Genomic DNA, 21,839 nt, shown 5'->3' with positions numbered 1-21,839 from the left:
AGACTGTGGCTTTGCACTCCCCAGGATTGAACAGTGGGCAAGCCACCCACTGTAGAGACATTGAGAGACTGTGGCTTTGCACTCCCCAGGATTGAACAGTGGGCATGGTGGCCCCTTCGTAGATCTGGCGTCGTGGACTCATGTGGCTGTGGTGCCCCCCCCCCTTCCCTTCCCCCTGAGGTGCCTGTAGTTTTGTCATCAGATGCCCCTGCAGTGTTCTCTCCAAAGGACTCAGGTCTCCTGTGTGGGCTTTGCCCTTGTGTTTATACACTTTGGCCCACGGACACTTAGAATGCCATCAAATGTGCAGGACTAATTGCCTCGGTTTCTCGATTGAAGAAAATATTTATTTTATTTTTTGTGATTTTTTAATTGCTATTTGACCATGAGTTATCAGAGGCTATTTTTTACATAAATTTTGTTTCACAATTTAATTATGTCTTTGCATTTTTCGCGGGGGTTGGGTGGTGTCACTGTGACTTGTTGCTCTGCATTGGTGTGTACATAGTTTGGGGGGGGGTGGGGGTCGCATATGTGTGTGCCGTAACCTTTCCTCCTCCCCCCTCCCCTGTGTCGTAGGTGCAGTACTCACCGTTGTCGTCTGCGCCGGAGTTCGTACTCGTGGTAGAGGAGCAGGTAGATGAGAGCAGGTAGGATGTTTAATTCGGGTTCCATGCTGTTCTCTGTCCTCGTGGAATGCATAGAGGTGAGCGTTTTCCCGTTCGTAGTCTGTTTCCGCCGTGTTTTTATCGGCGGTGCTCCCGCCCCGGAAAAGGTCGCGGATTGGTGAGTTGTGATAGGGTGGGCGGTACATTGTCTGCCGCCTGTCTGTTGGCGGTGACCGCCGCGCTGTTTGTTTGTACCGCCGTGGCGGTCGGAGTGTTAATGTGGCGGTCTCTGTTGGCAGTTCCCGCCAGGGTCAGAATTCCATTTTTTGGACCGCCGGCCTGTTGGCAGGGTGGCCGCCGCTTTATCACCGACCGCCAGGGTTAGAATCACCCCCTATCTGTGGGTGAAAATCATTTTGCCAGGGCTTTAATTGCGTGCCCTCGGAGCACACCCCTGATTCCGGTGTTTCTGGATCTCGGGTTTAATCACATTGCTGATCTGATAGCTCTAAGAACCTTACTTTTCAGGATAAGGATTTGGACTACCCCTGAACTTGTCATATATAGGGACTCCCTTCTTGATTTATCAAAAAGATCAAATGTAGTGTCCATTCCTTGGCTTAGACATGTGTCAAATTTGTTCCGCATTTCGGGTTGGATAGTTATTGGGAGAACCCACAAAATTTGGTGAAAAATCATAAATCTATTTTAAAAGCAGCTTATTGGTCCCATGTAAGAAATAATCTTATCTGTTGCAAATCATATGGTTGGTTGACCAATTTATTTATCGATTATAAGTGGTACCCTCAGTACGAACCCTATTTAGATTTTATACGTGACTTGCTGGGGCAGGGTCTGTATGCTCATTTCCCTAACAAGCAATTGGGGATCACATTTAACCTCTGATTCATGCCCTGCCTGTTGTGGCAGTATTGAATCTGTTGAACATTTAATGTTTTTTTTGTCCTGTATTCTCCATTTCTCTGTGAAAATGGATTTGTACAACTTGCCGAAATTTGGGTCTAAGGCCCTCATTAGGAACATGGCGGTTCGGCCCGCCATGCCGGCAGTGGCAGCTGAAGCCGCCAGACGGCATGGCAGGCCGAACCGCCATATAATGAACAGGGTGATGGCCGCCAGCGGCAGCCGTCACCCACCGCCACGCTCCCGCCGCCAGACAGCCTGGCGGGGGGATGAAACACCATCCGCCAGGGTAGCGGCGCTACCCTGCGGATAATGTTTCATTTGTCGCCAGCCTTTTCCTGGCGGGATATCCCACCAGGAAAAGGCTGGCAGAGGAGGTGCCCCAGGGCACCACTGGGGGCCCCTCCACTGCCCATGCACTTTGCATGGACAGTGCAGGAGCCCCGGTGCAGTGCCCCGTCGCGCAGGTCACTGCCTGATTTTCGGGCAGTGATCTGCGCGACAGGTGCAACTGCACTTACCGCACAGAGGTATTGACGGCGGCTCCATGTGGAGCCGCCGTCAATGTCCCGACAGAGCCTTTCTGAGAGCCAGCGGGCGGAAACAAGGTTTCCACCTGCCGGCTCTCAGAAAGATTCATAATCTGGCCGGTGGGGTTCCGGGGTCGCTGGCAGTCAGTGTTTTGACCGATAGCATGAACACAGCGGTTGTTTCTGCCGTGTTCATAATGACCCCCTGAATCATTGTCGCACTGCTTTAAGGATTTTAAAGAGTGATACTTATAATTTCCTAATCCTTGCATTTAGCAAGTTCCTTGTCGCCGCTTGGCATATACAAACTCGTTTTCTTAAACAATTTCTTTAAAAATATCATGTATGTAAGTATGCTATAGCTATGAAGTGGGAGGTTTTATATTTTATTATAATAGTTGTGTGTCCTTTTAATTTTGTCTATGTTTTCAATTTTCTATGAGCTTGAATTGATTTATGGATGCTTTGATGGTTATGTTGTATAAAGCTTGTTTAATAATAATAAGTGGTTATAATTGGCAGCGGTGGTACTGCCAGAAGGGAGTGAATGTTGAGTAGGTCATGGTGTTTGTGAATGTGGGAAAAGCAGTTGTGATAAGGGAAGGTTGAATGCCTTTTGAGTCTGTAAGTGGCTTTATGAGTAGCAGAGTGAGGCTCTACATCAGATATGTTGTGTGACTAAATGATGTTGTGAAAGGCTGCAGCAAGTGTTGACAATGGGTGTTTCTAGTAGGTACAGGTAACTAACATTGTATTGCTAGAACTGCATAAACGACTGACGGGCAGTAGTTTGAGCACTTTTATCATGAGTGTCTGTGGGTGCTCACGGGGAAATCAGTGCTTTGAGTGGCTTAGTCATAATGTGAGGCTTTGGGTTTGTCATGGCAGAGTGGCACAGTAAGTGACTGTAGCTGAGTACTATGCTGATTGAGGGTTGTTGAGAGTGGCAAAAAGTGTGAGTGACCAAGGATGCGTGGAATTGTATCTTTGTTGTGATTAGCTTTTGGTGAATGAGCTGTTGCGGGTGATCAAAGAGTGAACAATGATGTGAATGACTATGACTTCAAGAAGTGATATAATGCGTGAGTGATGAGGCTACTGGTGCAAGTAGTGTAGTGAATGAGTAGTATCAGTGATTGGGGTGAGAAGTGTTGAATTATTTATTTACAGTGTTTTTCTGTGGTGCTGCTTCACCGGCCATTATAGACATGCTTTTATTGAACTGTAATTACGTTTGCAAGATATATTGAACACAATAACACCAGGTCAACTGAAAAAGGTGGGTGGAGCAGAGGCAGAAGGATGATGTCTGTGCTGAGTGGAAGTTACCAGAGAAAAATCTAAAGTGAGTAGCGAATACTTAAGGAATAGAAAGGACTTGAAGAGTATGGTTTGAGTAAGTTACAATAGAGCTGTGTGTCTTAACCCTCATGTGAGAGGTCACTTGATTTTGGGAGGTTTTGATTTATAAATATTGTGAACTGGGGGTTCTCGAGCCTCTTCCTGAACAAATTGATGTCTGTCCCCATTCTTAATAGGACTGGAACAGTTGGTGTGGGTGGAACCCAGAAAGAAAGTCTTATGAGCAAGGGTTGTTTTGACTTTGAGGTGTTCATTAGTGAAAGCGTCCTTGTTTTGTGGGATTCTGGAGCATTCAGATATGTTTAACAATGGCATAATGGAGATGTGGTCATTTTTTTCTTAGATAAGCAGATCTGTTGGGTGTAGGAGGCATTGGGGGGGCTGCAGAATGTTCGTTGGGAGGCCAGACATGAGCGGCTGTCCGTTTGTCACATGTTAGTAGATGTTTATACCTTTTCATTGGTGTATATTGAAATGTACATTTTGGAAAACCTTATTTATGTGAGTTTCCAATGAAAGTATGCTGTCAATGATTAAGCTTAGTGGTTTTACTTTTGTTAATAGAGGGGGTGTCAGTTTCAGTCAATGCTGTAAATAAGGCTGGGTCAATCCTTTTATTAGAGTTGGTTGACAGTAGTAATCATTCAGTTTTCTGTGGATTGAGAATTGAGGGATGCTTAGATACTCATATGGAGATTCCGTCTTTTGGATGAAATATGCTTTCTAGGCAGGAGAGTTTTAAGGTGTGTTTTGCCTGTGTATTGGTGGAGTTTTCTGGAAATTAACAGCAAAAAGAATGAACAAGATGGGGAATAGGGTGGAGTCTTGAGATATTCCCAGAGAGACGAGGTCAAGTCAGGACTAATGGGATCCCAATTTAACCTCTTATTGAGTGGCTGTGGATTTGGGAAGTGGGTGATATTGTGAAAGTGGAGTTGTCCATAGCTGGGTGGAGTTTATGGGTATGAAGTGAGAAACGTCATGATAATATATTATGAGTTATCATTTATGTTAGCAATTGATGTTTTATTTGGTCAAGGGAGAGTGAATGGTGTGGGCAAGAGGTGCTGATAAAACTGACTGCATGGGTAAGTGATTTGTAAGGTGGGAGTGGCTGCAGTTTAATGCTGGTGTCAGTGAAACATGTAAATGGCAGCTGGTGGTGGCTGATATGGATGAATGTTGAATCAAATAGGTTTTGCAGATTATCTGTGGTGAGTGTTGCAAGTGGATGTTGTGCATGGATTGAGTGAGTGGTATAGTTAGAGATGTGTGAGTGTTATTAGCAATGATGTAGTGAGTGAGTACTGCAAGTGACAGGGGAGAGCAGAGTTAGTCAGTGGTAGCTGCAAAATATATGGTGAATGTAGTTTCAGGATTGTCCACATGGTTGAGTGGATGAGTAGCAAGGTGAGTGACTGAGTCATGCAATGGGTGAGCATTGCGGTGATTAGCCCAATTGAGAAATAAGTTGCGAAAAGAAAATGAACAGTTGTTAAGGTATGCAACATGATTAATGTATGGAATGTTTGATTGGTGTTTCAATTAAAGTTTGTTGTAATTTTCTTAGGGCTTATTCCTCTTCAGGTGCAGACTCCCAAATAAGAGGTTGTGTTTGTCTGTGTGCAAATTACTCATTGATTATTTAATCATGGCATACACTTCATTGTTATACCACAGGTTTTCATTAGGCATGTTGCTTGTTTGTAAATAGTGTGAAATTCCAATTTGCACACTCAGGAATGCCATTGTGAGATACATGGTGTGCAAATTACATGTTTCGCCATTTGCCAAGAAGATGATCTCCAGGTTTACCTGCTGAAGATGTATGATCAGTTACCAGGGGGAAGGCAGTTTGCACATGGGCAAATAGCACAGGTCCTAATTGGACCTGTGCTATTTGCCCATGTGCAATTGCTAATTGCACAGGGGGAAAGTACTTTGTCTTGGGTGCTTGCACCTGAATCAGAATTAGTATAAAGGCTGTGTTGGGCCAAAACGTCCTCTGCGTGGTAGTGGGCATGTACCACTGCCCTGAGTGCCCAGCTGTATTGATATCTGGATTCCTCATGCTGGTTATTGTTGTCAAAAGCAAACATGAATCATTAGTGTGAGCTGTGACAGAGGCCTGTCCCACAGATTATGACCTTTTTGGACCGAGAGAAGGTCCCAAAATATTACCCTCATAATGGTGGAAGACTAGTGCCTTCAACAGGAGATAAGCAGCACAGTGGAGGCAGCATACTGTGTAGCAATCAGTAGTGGAGAACAGCTTCTTTTTTTTATTCACATTTCTTTATTCAGATTTTGCACAAGGAGGATCAGCAGGGGGTGGAGATACAGTAACCAGATGTATCAAACACTACAGAACAGTACTAAACTGTGGAAGCAACAGCCCACCAAAACCAATATGCATGCTGGCACACAGAAAACTCATAAACGGTACAACAGTGCAGCAATCCAACAGCTCGGGATAGCCAGCAGTTGTCAAATTAACCTAAAACTCAGTTGAATAAGATGGATGTTAGGAGAAGTTGAAGGGACAGGGAGTGAAGAGCCCCCCAAGCATGAGGGGGTATGCTAGGGCAGAAGGGGGAAGAAAGAGAGAGAGAGAGAGAGAGAGAGAGAGAGAGAGAGGGCAGAAAAAAGAGAGAGTGAATGAGTTGAAAAGAGGAGAGAGGTACACAGACTGACAAAGGGCCATGGGTACAGCAGCATGGAGCAACCAGCAGGACTCCAGGACAGGGCAGGGTACTGGACCACCCAAGTGCAGTGAAGTGGAGTGGAGAGGAGCTGTGGCTGGCTATCAAACAATCTGCAGTGGGCTCTCAATGTCATTTGTCATTTATCCTGGAGGAAGGGCAGGCAGATGAAAACATAAAACTCTCCCTTTTCCTGCAAGTTGTAGATGATCTATTTATACTAAGCTTTCGGGTACATGGCCGCTAGCCATTCTTTGTATGTAGGTGGGAGGGAAGAATGTCAATGTCAAAGTATGCATTTCTTTGTGGTCACAAGTGCCATGTTGACAAGATGGCCCTCGTGCTGGGAGAGGTTTGGAGTATCCAAGAGGTAATGGAGAAAAACCAGAGGTTGTGCTAGAAGCACTGGGATTAGCAAAACTGCTCTCAGCATGGTGCTAACCTCCTCCCAATAGGGCCAGACAGTGGAACCAGCGTAGAGGATGTGGAACAGGTCGCAGTGGACATTGTCACAGCTCCAGCAGTTAGAGTGAAGCAGTAGACCCGTTGCCCTCAGCTTCATCAATGTCCAGTGCCAGTCATGCAATGATTTCAGGAGGCAGAACATCAGGTGTGCCTTTTTGGTACCGTGGTCCACCAGCAGATCCGCCCAGTCCTCTGGTTCATAGTGTGTCTGTAGCCAGATTTGCCATTTAATGCCAAAGCTGGCCTGCATGAGGAAAGAGTACAAATGGTGAATCAAGAGGCTGTAAAACCAGAATATCACTCCCTCTGAAGTGACCCCAGGTTCTCAGATAAAATACCACAGTAGAGGGCTGGGGGTTCAAGGCCGCAGGCAGCAGGCAAGACAATGGCCCAGCTCGAGATACCACTTGGATTGGTGGAATGGGAGTCCGAACTCTTTGCAGAGCATCACAAAAGGCTTGGGGGCTCCCTGGTCCAGCACATGCTTGAGGATATAAACACCTCTGGAGCGCAACATTACCCAGTTCAGTACTCAGCTGCCAAAGCGTAGGTCTGAGTTGCCCCATAGGGGAGCATGGTTGTGGAAGCACGCGTCCACTGAAAAAAAGGCTGTGGGCTCACCCCCAAGATTTAGCCACTGTCTGGAGCATCAAGTTCATAGGGCTGGAGAGGATAGGATCATACAGTAGAGAGGATAAAGCCCCCACAGACTCTCCAGGATGGGGCACTCTAATATGTCCCACAGTGGAGTCCCTGGGGAGTCTGGGAGTATGTAAGCAAGCTGGGCCACTTGCAGGGCCAAGGCGTAGTGCTTGACTGACTAGTCCTAATGAACAGCTCCTTTTTAACTTGCGTCACTGGAGTGGGGCCTACAGGCTCACTCATTTGAAATTTCCGTTGCTGTGTGCTTAACTCACTCTTGGCCTATAGAAATTTGTTGTAAAGTTCTACGCATTGTAGGAGCTGTGGATCTGCACTGGGTGTATGAGCACAGGGATAATGCATTATTGAGCAGTGTGTGCATAGTAAGTGCATGTGCTGGGTGTATATGTGCCTAGGAGTGTTATAGTACATGGAGGATGTGGTGCTATGCAGTGTGTGCAGGATAAATGCGTATGCTGGATGTATAGCAGCCTCTGATTGTTTCATGACAGGAAGGATGCAGTGTTGTACAGCGTATGCATGTTAATGAATACACTGGGTGTGTGTGTGCACCTGTGAATGATGCAGTACGTAAACAATACAATACTGTCCAATGTGTGAAGGTTGTATACAGGCACTGGATGTATGTGTGCCTGTGGATCGTAGAGTACATTGAGGGCCCTAGGATTCATTTTGGGAGACCCAGACCTGCATGGTGAAAGAAGAAGAGAAAGTAGAGAAAGTCCCCAGACTGATTTGTGTAGTGCTACATTCCTGTAGGATGGGTAAGACACACTATAGAGGGGAGAGCCAGATTTCCCCTGTATACTTCAAAGAGTACTCTTTGATTCAGTGAGAGGTCACAAGGGAGGGGCTTGTGTACATCTCAGGGAGTAAATTGGGCTGATAACAGAATCATAAAGGCTAGGGCTTGGGGCCCTGAGCTAACCTTTACATGCACATATCACTGTGGCTGACATCCATGTGTGGTTTATAGTCACTGCAGTGACCTGTGTTGTGGAACAAGCAGCTTCAGAGACACCCCTACTGTGATAGACTGCTTTTCAAGAGGAAAGGTGCGCAGAGGAGTAGACACTTCAAAAGAAGCATAACATTTCAAAGACTCAGACTCTAAATCACATTTGGTGTCTGGAAATGGAGTATGGGGAGGGGAGTTTGAAACCCCAAAATGTATCTTCTGCCAAGCAACCAGATAGACTTTGTGAGAAGAGGAAGCTCTGTAACACTTCTGCTGTGACCGGGACTGATGCAAATGCCTGCTAGTCTCCCTGCTGGCTGAGGGGACATCACCCAGGGAACCCAAGACCACCTGGCCTGGGGCCTGCAGCACCAGCACCTTCCAGAGGAAGGGAAGACTATTGGAGGGATGAGGCACAATGGGGATTTCTGTTAAGTGGACTCCTTCTGTGAGTTTTGAGGAAACAGCTGCCGCACCAGTTGGTTCATTGCCTGTGTGCAGGACCAAGTCTGCAACCCTTGTATGTCAGGGGAAGGCAACCGTGGAGTGAGCAATGGACTGCACTGTGCTGATTGGGCTGGAGCCCGTGCATAGTGCTGAGTCAGCAACTTTATATGCCAGGAGGAGCCACCATAAAACAGACTGCTCTGCCGTAAGGGTCATAGTCTTGTGCAGTAGTAGGCCACAACCCTATATGGCAGGAGGGCTACCACCAAAGATTTCACTGTGCCAATTGGGGCCTGTGTACTTTGAAATGCGATGACCATGTATGTTAGAAGGGGTCATCTGAAGAATCAAGAACTGCAACCTGGTCTGCCATGCCCCGCCGGAGTTGTGGGGGGCACCATGGGAGCACCTGTGTATCTTCACCAAGGTGAGGGATCTATGACAGGATCATCACAACTATTCCCCACTAGAAATGAACTGGAAACTTACCCCACAGGAGGAGCCACAGTTAACCTCCACTCGACCATGAGTAAGGGCCTCTGCACCTGCTGAGTGCCACTGCCTGTGCGATGTCTAATGTTGCCTGACTCCCAGGGTGGACTTAAACCTCCTTGCGATGTGTCCTTAATACTCCCGCTGGTCTCTAACATCAATGGCTTTCGACTTCTTTGATTTGTGTTCTTACCACAGTTTGCAGGCTGGGCATACATTTCTCAGATGTGCTGTTTACAGTTTTACTCTGAAATCCCCTCATTTTGATGTCGAACCTGCCCCTTGACCAACTTATTTATCTTGCCCCAACCTTCTTTGCTATTTGGGTGTTTACTGTACCATGGGAGCTTATTCCAGATTTCCTATTGGTGTTCTTTTTTGGCCTTCCAGTGTTCTTTATGGCATAATGATCTCATGGTTTTCAGCTGCGAATTATCTGGTTTCCTCCCACTCTTTACTTACACAAATAATCTTCTTGTTTCTTTGACAATTGGGCCCATATTTATACTTTTTTAGCGCCACATTTGCATCATTTTTTGACACAAAAGCAGTGCAAACATGCAAAATACAATTGTATTTTGTAAGTTTGCAACGTTTTTGTGTCAAAAAGTGGCGCTAAAAAGTATAAATATGGCCCTTACTGTCTTCATATCCAGCAGCCCGGTGGTATACCATGGTTCTCTTCACACACGTCCTGTGACGGTTTTCGCTTCCATTAGCTTATACGTATGGGTTTAGATGGATATTTTGGTCCAGATTTAAAAGGGCCTACCACTTCCTTGCATCACATTAGCATAATTTTTTGTACGCTAATGTGGCCGAACAAGGCCAAAAATGCAAATAAATTTTTCAATTTCTTTTCACCATTTGTTTCTGCTTTTTTAACACCTGTTCAGAGCAGGCATTAAAAGGGGGCACAGCGTGACTTATGATGGGTCCCTATGTACTGGTCAGTGTTAGCACCAAAATGTTGGCGCTAACCCTGAGCAGTACAGCAATAGGGTCAAAAAGTTTGATCAAATTGCCCCCTTCCCTGCGCCATGGTGCTTCGTATTTTAAATACGAGGCACACATGGCAGGGGTAGGTGGGCGCAATAAAGGTGGCGATGCACTGAGTGAGGCGCCACTTTTCTTAAGTCTGCCCAATTCATCTGAAGAGCCATAATGAGGTTTGCCCAAGCCTCCACTTGAGAGGTGGCTCCCTCGTTATGTGCCTCTTGCTTTCCTGCGTGAACCATCAACATTATATGATTCCATCCCTTCCCATACCATTTAAGCCTCTTAAAATTATAAGCTGCTGGTTTTGATAATAAATTGTTTGCTGTACTTATCTTAGGATAACTACCATGTAAGCTGAGCGCTTGAGAAAAGTGGTCACTTTCTGGACATGGGAGAATTTGAAAGGAGTTCACCTGGGAGCTTACATCTTCACTTATTACTGTATAATCAATTGTTGATCTAATTCTGTCGCACATAAAGGTCATTGCTGTCGAGATATCCTCTTTTATGTTGCCATTGAGAAGCATTAGTCCATGTCCTTCCAGTTGTTTCCTCAACTTTATCACGTTGACAGTTTTAATTTGATGACTGTGATCTTTGCTGTTTCTATTAAGACTTGTATTAAAATCCCCTGAGATGATGAAGTTTGCATGCTGGAATAGTTCATGCAAATACTTCATTAAGGCTATCAGAGTTGACATTTTTTCTTGTTTCCTTTCTTTACATGGATGTATGTAAACATTTATAATTGAAAGTACTGTTGCTTCAAATTTCAGCCTTTTGCTTTTGAGCTTGACCATCTATATCCAATTAACCCCTTATTTAATCGTTTCGTGCAACCACTGAATATTGATCAAAATGTATGTGGATAGACCCCCTTTTGGGTGTCCATACTTTGAGTTATTTTTGGCCAGTGTGTGATGTTTGATGTAACCAACAATTGGTATGGGGATTAAACTGAATGTTTTCTGTAATAACAGTAGGTTAACATTTTGGAAAAACTATATTGCATCACTATCCTGTGGCATGTTGCCAAAGCCATGAATGTTCCAAGAGCAAATGTTGATGCTATCACACTTTCTCAAAGTCTTGTCAACATTAGGAACGATTAGACCTAAGGCTTTAGGAATCGAATCCCACTCCTGCTTTGATTCTGCTTCTGTATCTAACTGGGCCTTAATGCGGCATGCACTGGCCCGGGATTGCATAATTAATATTTTTTGCATGCTATTTAGTGGGAGTTCAGCTCCCATTGCTCCTTCTAGCACTGTACGCCTTTTTGTGAAGCATGTTTGCTGGGCTCCTCCAAAAGTTGACTCTATGCCACACTTGCCGTTAGGCAGTAAAGGATCTGGGTATCGTGCTGGATCTACCTGTTGTAGATCGATACCCCATTTAGAGAAGGGATCCCATAGTACCAGCACCTGTCGTACTGCTTCGCATGAAACCCAGGTAGTTAATGTTGCCTCTCTGTTCCTTTGCAGTGGATGGGGTTTACATTCAATTGCTAGTAGGTGTGCTGATGTGATGTGTTCCAATGTCTGTATTTCTTTTACTAGCTTCAGAATTGATCCTTGATATAGAATGTTGAATGCTCCTTTTGAGGCGTAATTTGGGATTATCATAATTTTCCTTGTTTGTTCTTCCCGGTTGTCCCATTTGGGCGTTGTCACTGGATGTTTGTTGGAAGCTGGTCTAGCTTTTCGGGCACCTGAGAAAAAATGGCCTGTTGTAAATGTGGCACTGCAGGATTAAATTGCATCCCAGGCGGGACTTCACGCTGCCCCTGCCTTGTTGTAACTGTACATACTTGATTGTCTCATTGGCAATTACGTACCATAACTGTGTGTTCTTTTTTAGGTCCAGGATGTTTCCAGTTTCCCCTGGGGTGTGAATCTTTACCTACTTTTGGTCAGCTTTTTTGGGGGTTGATTTCTTGCCTCCTTTTGGTCAATCACATTTTTCCCTTTGTTGTTAAGAATGTCGATAAGTGTATCCTTATATTGTTTGCCAGTCAGCTTTGGGTACCATTGTGAACAACCTGACTATTTATAAATGCTACTTGTTCATACACCATTCTTTTTTGACTGCCAGTTAGATTTGATACTGGGTTGGAATAATTGCTTGCTAGGCCACATCCTTCACTGACTAGATCTTCCAAATCTGATTCCGTACAATGTGTGTTTCCTTCTGCTACACTGTGAATGAATGTTTGACATGTATTATTCTGCTGAACTCCTTTATGTTTATTACGTTTCCCTTAATCTTTTCCATTCCCTTTTGGTTCTGCTTTGAACCTTTCAATGCTTTCTTGCTCCATGTTCGTGCCCTCTAGGCTGCTAATTGCAGGAGCTCTGAAATGATATTGCTTCCTCCAGTAACCCTTACCATTATTACACATTTGGGATGGTAGGAACTGGGTGCCAACCTTATTTTTGGCCTTCTCTTTAAGTTCTATGACTCTGGATTTCCTCTTAGTTCTGGTTGATTGCATTTTTATTTCCTGTAAAATTTCATTAAGTATAGTTGGAATTGCCTGCATTTTATCCAGGAATGTTGCACATTGTAATGGTGCTTGTTGCATGTAGTGTTGTGCTTGAGCTCCCAAAGTCAGCTCATTCAGCCTGGTGCAGTGCGCTAGGCGGCGACCTTTCATCCCCTCGAAGGAGGAGGGCCCTAAGGCAGAGCCGGGTGGCAGGGAGAGTTTCTCCCCGGTCGCGCGGAACACATCGGGTCGGAGATCACGGAGGGGGTGCCAGCTGGAATCAGAACCTTCTTGCTGCCCTAGAACATGCACGGCAGCGGGGCTCTGAACTTCAAGACCTCCAGACGAGGGCCAGTGCCTTCTGATCGCTGGGACGCCGCAGCCTGATGCAGCCTGGGGCGGCGCTCTATGCTGTGACCTTTATTTTCCTTGAGGGAGGAGGGCCCTTAGGCAGAGCCGGGCGGGCGGGAGAGTTTCTCCCTGGTCACGCGGAACATACTGGGAGTAGATCCCCGATTTGGACCCTGGACATTTTGGGCACGTGCAGCAAGAGGAGATTGCTTCCCCCTCCGTGCTGATAGGCAGGAGGGCCGACGCCACATACCACCACAGCACACTGGGTCATTGCCAGAGGCATCACAGACATCCCGGGGGAGTCGGACGGCGGAGAGGGACTGTGACAGGTAGCGGGTGCTGTTCTAAGGCCTACCCAAACTTGTGGGACCTTGGCTACCCGGGTGCAGAATTCCCCATTGTTCTTTGAAAGGCCGGAGAGTTTGGTAAATGAGCTGGTAGGAACTGCACCTGCCTGCCCAGTGTACTCCAAGCAAGCTGACGCTGGACGTGTTGTACCTGGCAGGAGGTAGCCTACCCCAAGGAAACATCGGATGTCACCGGCGCGGTATCTTGGAGGGTAGGGGTCCAACTGTCTGGCTACTTCGGTGATGTGACAGGGATTCTGAGAGGGCATATCACCCTGGGGCTCCAGTGACCCGCTCCGCTCGTTGTCGTCAGCGCTGCCCTCTCAATCCCTTCCTTCTTGCACCAGACCAGGCCTGAAACTTTGACCTGGGACCAGAGATAACACAAGTTGACTCCAGGAGATCTCCGTGGGGGGAACTGCCTTCACCCTGGTTGATGGATGCCAGTGGGGCGAGTCTAGTCTCTCGTTTTGGAATACCCTAACAACCACAAGCCCCCTGCACCATACGTAACATCTCTCTTGAGGTCTAGTTTTCCTCACTGGACTTTTACCGAGAGATTCTGACAGTTACTATGCAGTCCTCCTCACCCTCCCGGCGGGAACGAGGTTCAGCAGCCATGAATATATTCCGCAATCCTTCCAGGTCCTTCATCCCTCCCCCTCCGGGGCAATGCCGAAAGGGAAATCTTCAGGCAAGCACTCCCGTCAACTACTATTCTCTGAGGCCATCACACAACCGAAAATCATGGCAGCACTGGCTGCCCCTCCATGCCCCACAGCTTCGCCAGCTGACCCTGCATAGTAGAGGCAACGGACCGCATTCTACAGGAGATCACCGCAGAGGGGCTTCGCCTAGAGGCAATGGAATTAAGGATATCGGACCTGTTCGTGGCCTCTACCTCCATCCGGGCTGACATAGCCGGTTTCTGAGAGACAGTCACTGATCTGGATCACAGCCTCACAACTGTGGAAGATCAAGTCGCAGCGTTGCCAGACCAGGACGCAGAGCTGCGACTTTTACGAGCAAAAGTTACAGACTTGGAGGACATGAGCCGCAGAGACAATGTTTGTTTTTTTGGCAATCCAGAACATAAAGAAGGCTCCAACATCACGACTTTTCTCAAAAACTTTGGGCCTTATTTATAGTTTTTGGTGCAAAACTGCACTAAGGCAGTTTTGCCCCAAAAAGTTTTGCACAGGCTTGCACCATTTTTTAGCACCAGCTGGGTACCATATTTATGGAATGGTGCAAGCCGGTGCAAAGGGTAGGCTAGCTTTAAAAAAAAATGACGTTAGCCAGTTTTGAGTCAAAATAAATGATTCTGACCAGATTAGCATCATTTTTTTACGCTAAGGGGCATATTTATACTCTGTTTGCACTGACTTAGCGTAACTTTTTTTTTACTCTAATTCAGTGCAAAACTAACTCCATATTTATACTTTGGTGCTAGACCCGTCTAGCACCAAATTTATGGAGTTAAAGTCATTTTTTGGAAGTGGAAACCTACCTTGCCTTAATGAGATGCAAGGAAGGCATTCTCCTGCAAAAAAATGACTCTATGGCCCTAACACCATATTTATACTCCCATGTAAAAATGGTGCAAGGGAGGGAGGAGGGGTCAAAAAATGGGGCAAAGCTTGCTTTGCCCCATTTTTTAAGACCAGGGTCAGGGCAGGCGTTAGGTGACCTGTGGCCCTATTTCCATGGTGGAACACCATGGAATAAGCCCAGAGGTGCCCTCCCTAGGCCCTAGGGGCACCCCCACCCACACTAGAGAGACTGCGAGGATGGGGGACCCCATCCCAGGTAAGTACAGGTAAGTGCATTTTATTTTTGAAAGTGCCATAGGGGGCCCTGAAATGGGCCCCCATACATGGCACAGGGTGCAATGGCCATGCCCAGGGGACCCCTGTCCTCTGTGCTGGCCACTGGGGTGGTGGGCATGACTCCTGCCTTTTCTAAGGCAGGAGTCATGTGGCATGGTAGGTTTAGCACCATAAAATGATGCTAATCTGGTTAGAGTCATTTTTTTTTACTCTAACCTGCCTAAAGCCAACTCTAGCCTACCCTTTGCACCGGCTTGCACCATTCCATAAATATGGTGCCCGGCTGGTGCACAGAAATGGTGCAAGCTGGTGCTAAACATTTTGGTGCAAAACTGAGTTAGTGCAGTTTTGCAGCAAAAAGTATAAATAAGGGCCAATATTTTGTAAGTTTGCGCCACTTTTGCGTCATAAAATGACGTTAATGCGGTGCAAAAAAAGTTTAAATCAGGGCCTTGGTGCTAGATGGGTCTAGCACCAAAGTATAAATATGGAGTTAGTTTTGCACCGAATTAGAGTAAAAAAAAATTACACTAATTTGGTGCAAACAGAGTATAAATATGCTGCAGAGTATAAATATGCCCCTAAATATGGCGTTAAGGCCATAGAGTCATTTTTTGCACGGGAACGCCTACCTTGCATCTCATTAAGGCAAAGTAGGTCTCCACTTTCAAAAAATGACTTTAACTCCATAAATTTGGTGCTAGGGGGGTCTAGCACCAAAGTATAAATATGGAGTTAGTTTTGCACCGAATTAGAGTAAAAAAAAATGACACTAATTCGGTGCAAACAGAGTATAAATATGCCCCTTTATACCTGAACTCACTGGCCTGGATTTCTCACCACCATTAGAGTTCCAAAGAGCACACAGGATTGGCCCAATGCATAAAGTGGGTTCTGGACAACCTCGTCCCATTATCGCATGTTTTCTGCGTCACGATCAGGCTCGTCAGGTTATCTCCATAGCCAGATCACGAGGTCCGTACTCCCTTGAGGGTCACAAGATCAGGGTGGCGGCGGACTTTTCCAAGATAACAAATGACCAACGGAAGGCTTTCTTATCCCTCTGACCACAACTCAGGAACCTCGACGTCAAATTTGGCCTTTTTGAGCCGGCTCGTATGTTGGTAACACATATTGGAAAATCCAGAGACTTCACAGAACCTGTGGACCTTGGCTCCTTCCGGGACGGCCTTGCTCACCACCCTATGGACTATTCCACTGCACATCCAAATCCTGACACCCTCCCATCTGGAGATCTTTCTTCCGTTTCTCCCTCCTTGTCCCAACATCACTGTTCTGCCACGCAGAAGAGGGGCAGAGTCTATGCCCGCTCGCCTAAATTGCAGGAGGGCTGGGATTATGCTCTCCAAGCGGTGATTGCCCACACACAGGACCAAGGCAGAGACAAATCCCGATCTCCTCTGAAGCCAGCTCTGGAGGAACAACCGCAATGCTGGTCTTGATAACTTTCAGAGGACTTTTTACCATGCAAACCGACAATGATCACCCCCGAACCGGGCAGCTAAGTGGCACTCTAGCCTATTTCTATTATTGTACTCTCCTACAGTGGAGGGGGCGGTGGTGGGGATGGCGAAGTATCCCTGTTTTTGTGTTTTCGCTAGTGTTACTCATCTCCATCTTCGAGCTTGTTTCATTGTCAGTTTACACAGGTGTCCTGGGGTCTTCTTATGGCTGGGACCGCTGAACAGGCAACATGATTACTAGATTTATTCAAGTCTATTCACCTCTGTTTTAAGTTGCATTATACTCAGGTTAGTTTGCTCATCTATAGCGCTATTTGCACTGTACAACCCATCCCGCCTACCCCCGCTCTTTATCCCTAGCTACAAGATGCAATCTGGCCCACAGGTGCTTTCGGTATCCTCTGTAGCGTCCTTTTCCCTTGTGCCTATTTTGTCATTTACCCTTTGGTCCTGCGCCAACTGTATACTGCCACGGGACTAGCACCAAGGGAGATTCTGACACTCTGCCCCTGTCAGACACCAATGGGGTTTTCCTTCCTCCCCCTAACCCATCCCCTTCGTTGGTCATCCTGGAGAGATACTCAGATGGCACGCGCAGGGAGGTCCCTGAATTTAAACCAATCTCCTCCCAGACGACTATGTTCCTTCATGGCGCTCCTTCGGGCCTGCTATCTCCGCACTCCTTCACCTGCGTTATGGGGCGCCCGTCACACTTCACACTTCCCTTGCTTTTTTGTCAGGTCCCACCGCTGACGTGCCCATAATAACTCCGGTGATGTCACCCAGGCGACGTTAGCCTGGCTGTGGTATAGTAGGGTATCCACCCTCTCTCCCTGCTTTTGTAGGCACTGCTATTTGGTCACCTGTACTGACTGCTGCCCGGGTAGTGGTCCTCTTCTTTGCCCTCTTCCGGAAACGCACCACGCCGCATTCTGTCTCACCCTGCGCTCTATATTATTCATTCCCATATATACCATCCAGCGTTTTCTGCTGACGGGTGCTTTAGGGTGGTTCGGTTGGGTCGCATACACATTTATTCCTTCCCCTTCCGCCTTCCCCGGGGCCCACCTGGCACGCAGGTCTTACAGGTTCGACCCACAGTTTAACAGAGCACCCAGCAGCGAGGTACAGCCTTGCTTACTGGAGTTTTAGCTTCATATCCCTCCCTTTACCTCCTCTTTATCTATTTTTTTCTCTCTCCCTTTCCGCTCCTATGTGACTACACGTATCTCATTCCCTCTCACGCAAACTTTTTTTCTCTCTCTATCTTCTCTTTCTCTATTCCTCCATTTTGCCTTTTCACCTTCTTTGCTTTTTTGATCCTCTCCTATTCCTTGACCGAGGGTTTCCTCTACAGCTCCCCCCAACCCATCAGTTCTCCTACAGTACATACGTGCCTGGAGATTTGCTGCCCCTACTCTCCTCTTACACTAGGTGTATCAACGTACAAGAGCCTCCCCGTCTACCCCCGACATAGACTCATCCGAGCCCCATGACGGGTGCAGTGACTCCATTGACGGTCCTTTCTTGGAACGTACATGGCATGACACATTACATCAAACGACAAAAAGTCCTATCTTATTTCCGATCCAAAGAAACTGATATCACTCTATTGCAAGAAACCACCGTTCCCCACTTCGGAATCTGAGAAACTCTGCAGAGACTGGGTAGGCAAAGTACTTTTTAGCGGAGCGCCATCCGTGCATAATGAAGCACAGGGCTCAGGACGGAAATGCGGAGTGGCGATACGCATTCGTCGGTCGCTGCAGTTCAGGCTCCTCAAGACGTGGTGTGACCCAGAAGGGTGGTATGTCTTCACCAAGCTTGTCCTGGGCTCTTCCACAGTTTGTGTTGGCACGGTCCATGCCCCACGGGCTCCAACCCCTCTTTTTTCCTTTCTCTTAACCGACTACTGACGGAGATCGGCACCTCCCAATACCTCCTTGGTGGGGACTGGAACCTAGTACAGGATCCCATCCTAGATGGGTCAGGTGGTCTTGACGTGGGCAATAATGCCAATCGGGCCCTCCTAGGGGATGTCCAGTCGGACCATGGCCTGCTAGATCACTGGCATCTTTCCCATCCATCCGACAGAGAATATACCTTTATTTCCGCAGTCCATGGGACTCAATCTAGACTAGATTACTTCCTTGTCACCCATCGGATATTACAGGCGATTAGAACATCTGAAATCCTACTGGCCGCTCTGCCAGATCATTCCCCGGTACTATTGGCCCTAGATCTTGCGCTAGCTTCACCCAGTCGTAAATCCTGGAGTCTCCAAACCTCCAGATACCGCACCCCAAAGGGAAAGGAACAGCTCAGATCCCACGTCGCCACATAACTCCGAGACAATAAAGGGTTGTTTTTTTCTCCCCAGTTGCTGTGGGCAGCGGCAAATGCAACGACCAGAGGCCAGCTCATGAGAGATGCGGCCATCTCCAATGCCCAAAGACGCGACCAACAGAAGACATTGGAAGATTGCATAGCTATGACCACTCGTGAATACACTTCAACCCCCTCTTTGTCCACCCGCCGCCACCTCGAACAAGCCAAAATGTAGCTTCATTCCCTTTATACATCTCATGTGGAATACGCCTTACAGCGGCTGAGAGGTCGCCACTATGAGCATGGAGAGAAGGCGGGCGCCTTTTGGCAGCCCAACTCTATCAACGTGAGGTGGCGTTAGCCATACCAGCCTTACAAAGTGCTAATGGCATGCTTATTACCCACCCTCAGGCAATAGCAGATGAGTTCGGTCGTTTTTATCAAACCCTCTACACCCCGGAGACTACTGTAGACATGGACCAGTTGACCGCCTTTCTTGAGAAGGCAAACATACCATGCCTCTCGGCAGAGGGCAGAGCTCTTTTGGAGGGTGACATCAGCAAGAAAGAAATACAGCACGCGATAGCTAATCTCCCACACTATAAAGCACCAGGTGAGGATGGGTATCCAACAGAATTCTACAAATGGACAGGGGTGGATACAGTAGATGCCCTGCATGAGGCATTCCGTGGGGCGGATCAGGCAAGTTCTTTACATCCTCTCTCTAACAAAGCTTCCATCATAGTTTTGCCCAAACCAGGTAAGGATCCTCTTCTTTGCGGTAGCTACTGTCCCATATCCCTCCTCAATGGAGACATCAAAATCTTGGCAGGGATCTTGGCGCCCCGCCTCAAGAAGGTCATACCGTCCCTAGTTCATCACACACAAGTTGGTTTTGTACCCTGTTGTTCTTCAAGGAACCACTGACGTACACTACTACACTCCATTTGAACGGCACGGGACTCACGTGAGAAAGCCCTTGTTCTCTCATTAGACACCGAAAAGGCGTTTGATCGAATGGAGTGGTGGCACCTGTTCGAAACAATGAAACGCTTTGGTTTGGGGACTAGATTTATTAATAAGGTGCGTTTGATGTATGACTCTCCGTTGGCCCAGGTCAACTGTGGCGGCTTTCTATCAGATACTTTCCCTATCCTCAGGGGGACTCGTCAGGGCTGCCCTCTATCCCCATTATTATTTCTATTGGCCATTGAACCCTTAGCGACAACAATTCGCAGTTCCAGCCTCATCTCTGGAATATCGGTCCCTGGGGGGTGTTCCACCATATATCTATACGCTGATGATATCTTACTTACCCTTACTGACCTGACCAAAACCCTACTGGCTCTCAATACTATCCTGTCAGAATTTGAACTTCTTTCAGGTTATCGGATTAATTGGGATAAGAGTGAGGTGTTACCAATATCCCCAGTAACAGTAAGTGCATCAGTTCAGGGATTCTCTGTCAAATGTAAGCAGACACGTCTTCATTACCTGGGTATTGACATCAACAGGGGTCTGGAAAGAATGGTGGCCAATAACCTGGACCCGCTGCTGGCCAGTATGAAACGTGACTTTGAAAAGTGGGCCCACCTAGGCCTCTCCATGTGGGGCAGAACGCAGGCAGTATGAATGGTAACGCTACCACGATTTCTATACGTCCTGGGCATGCTACCTTTGCAGATACCCTTGTCTCTTCTTCGAGGGATAGATCATCGCTTCCAGGCCTTTGTCTGTGGGTCCATGCATCTGCGGTTACCTAGAGTTGCACTGCTCGCCAGGCGCAAGTTCGGGGGACTGGGTCTCTCCTCAGTGGAATACTATACCCTGGCATTACATCTCTCGCAGTTGGTCTATCTACTTCATGATGAGAGAGATCCACCACTTTGGGTTGAGCTGGAACGGCTTCTTTAGAGCTCCAGCATAGGGATCCACTGCTCTATAATGCAGGAACGGCACCACACGATACCACCAACCCTATGATAAGAGCCATGCGACATGCATAGCGGCAGGCACATCGCTTAATGGATGTGGACCCCCAGATACATGACAGGGCACCAATATGGGGCAACAGAGGTTTCCTGATAGGGGGAAAGACTATTTTGTGGGAGGAGTGGTGTTTGAAGGGTCTCATGAGACTGGACCAGCTTCTGATAGGGGACAGATTGAAGTCATTTGCAGAACTCAGAGAGGAATTTGATCTGCCGGTGCATCATTTGTGGCGATTTACACAGCTCAGGCACTGCTTGGAGAGGTGATGGGGAAGCCTCCCTTGGCGACTCGCCCAGTTCCCAATACTACATTATCTGGACACTTGGGGTCATATGCGGAGAGCTGTATCGGGTCTGCAGGCACTGATGAACCAGCACCTTTTTTCCCTTCCTCTACTTATCTCCCTCAAAAATAAGTGCCCGGCATGTTTACAGATTGAATACGAAATGAAGGACCGGGCAGAATTGATTGAGGCCCGAGACGCGGTGCTCGGGAGGCCCATTTTACATCATTACAACCTTGGCGTGTCAAGTTGTAACCGTTGTGCGGCCGCCAATGCGGCCGCACTCCCACGGTGGCCATTATGATATCCCCGAGTTTCCGCCCGCCAGCCCAGCGGGGATGTCGGCCGCAACATGGGAGCCGGCTCCAAATGGAGTCAGCGGTGTTGCAACCGTGCGACGGGTGGAGTTGCACCCATTGCGCTTTTCACTGTCTGCTGTGCAGACAGTAAAAAGCTGTGTGGGGCTGTGCCAGGGGGCCCCTGCACTGCCCATGCCAAAGGCAGAATTGATTGAGGCCCCAGACCGCGGTGCTCAGGAGGCCCGTTTGAAATGTAGGCCCTCATTACAACCGCCGCCTGCCAAGTTG

This window comes from Pleurodeles waltl, chromosome 8, assembly GCF_031143425.1.
Source record: "Pleurodeles waltl isolate 20211129_DDA chromosome 8, aPleWal1.hap1.20221129, whole genome shotgun sequence".
NCBI classification, from domain to species: Eukaryota; Metazoa; Chordata; class Amphibia; order Caudata; family Salamandridae; genus Pleurodeles; species Pleurodeles waltl.
Note: the sequence above shows the minus strand (reverse complement) of the source record.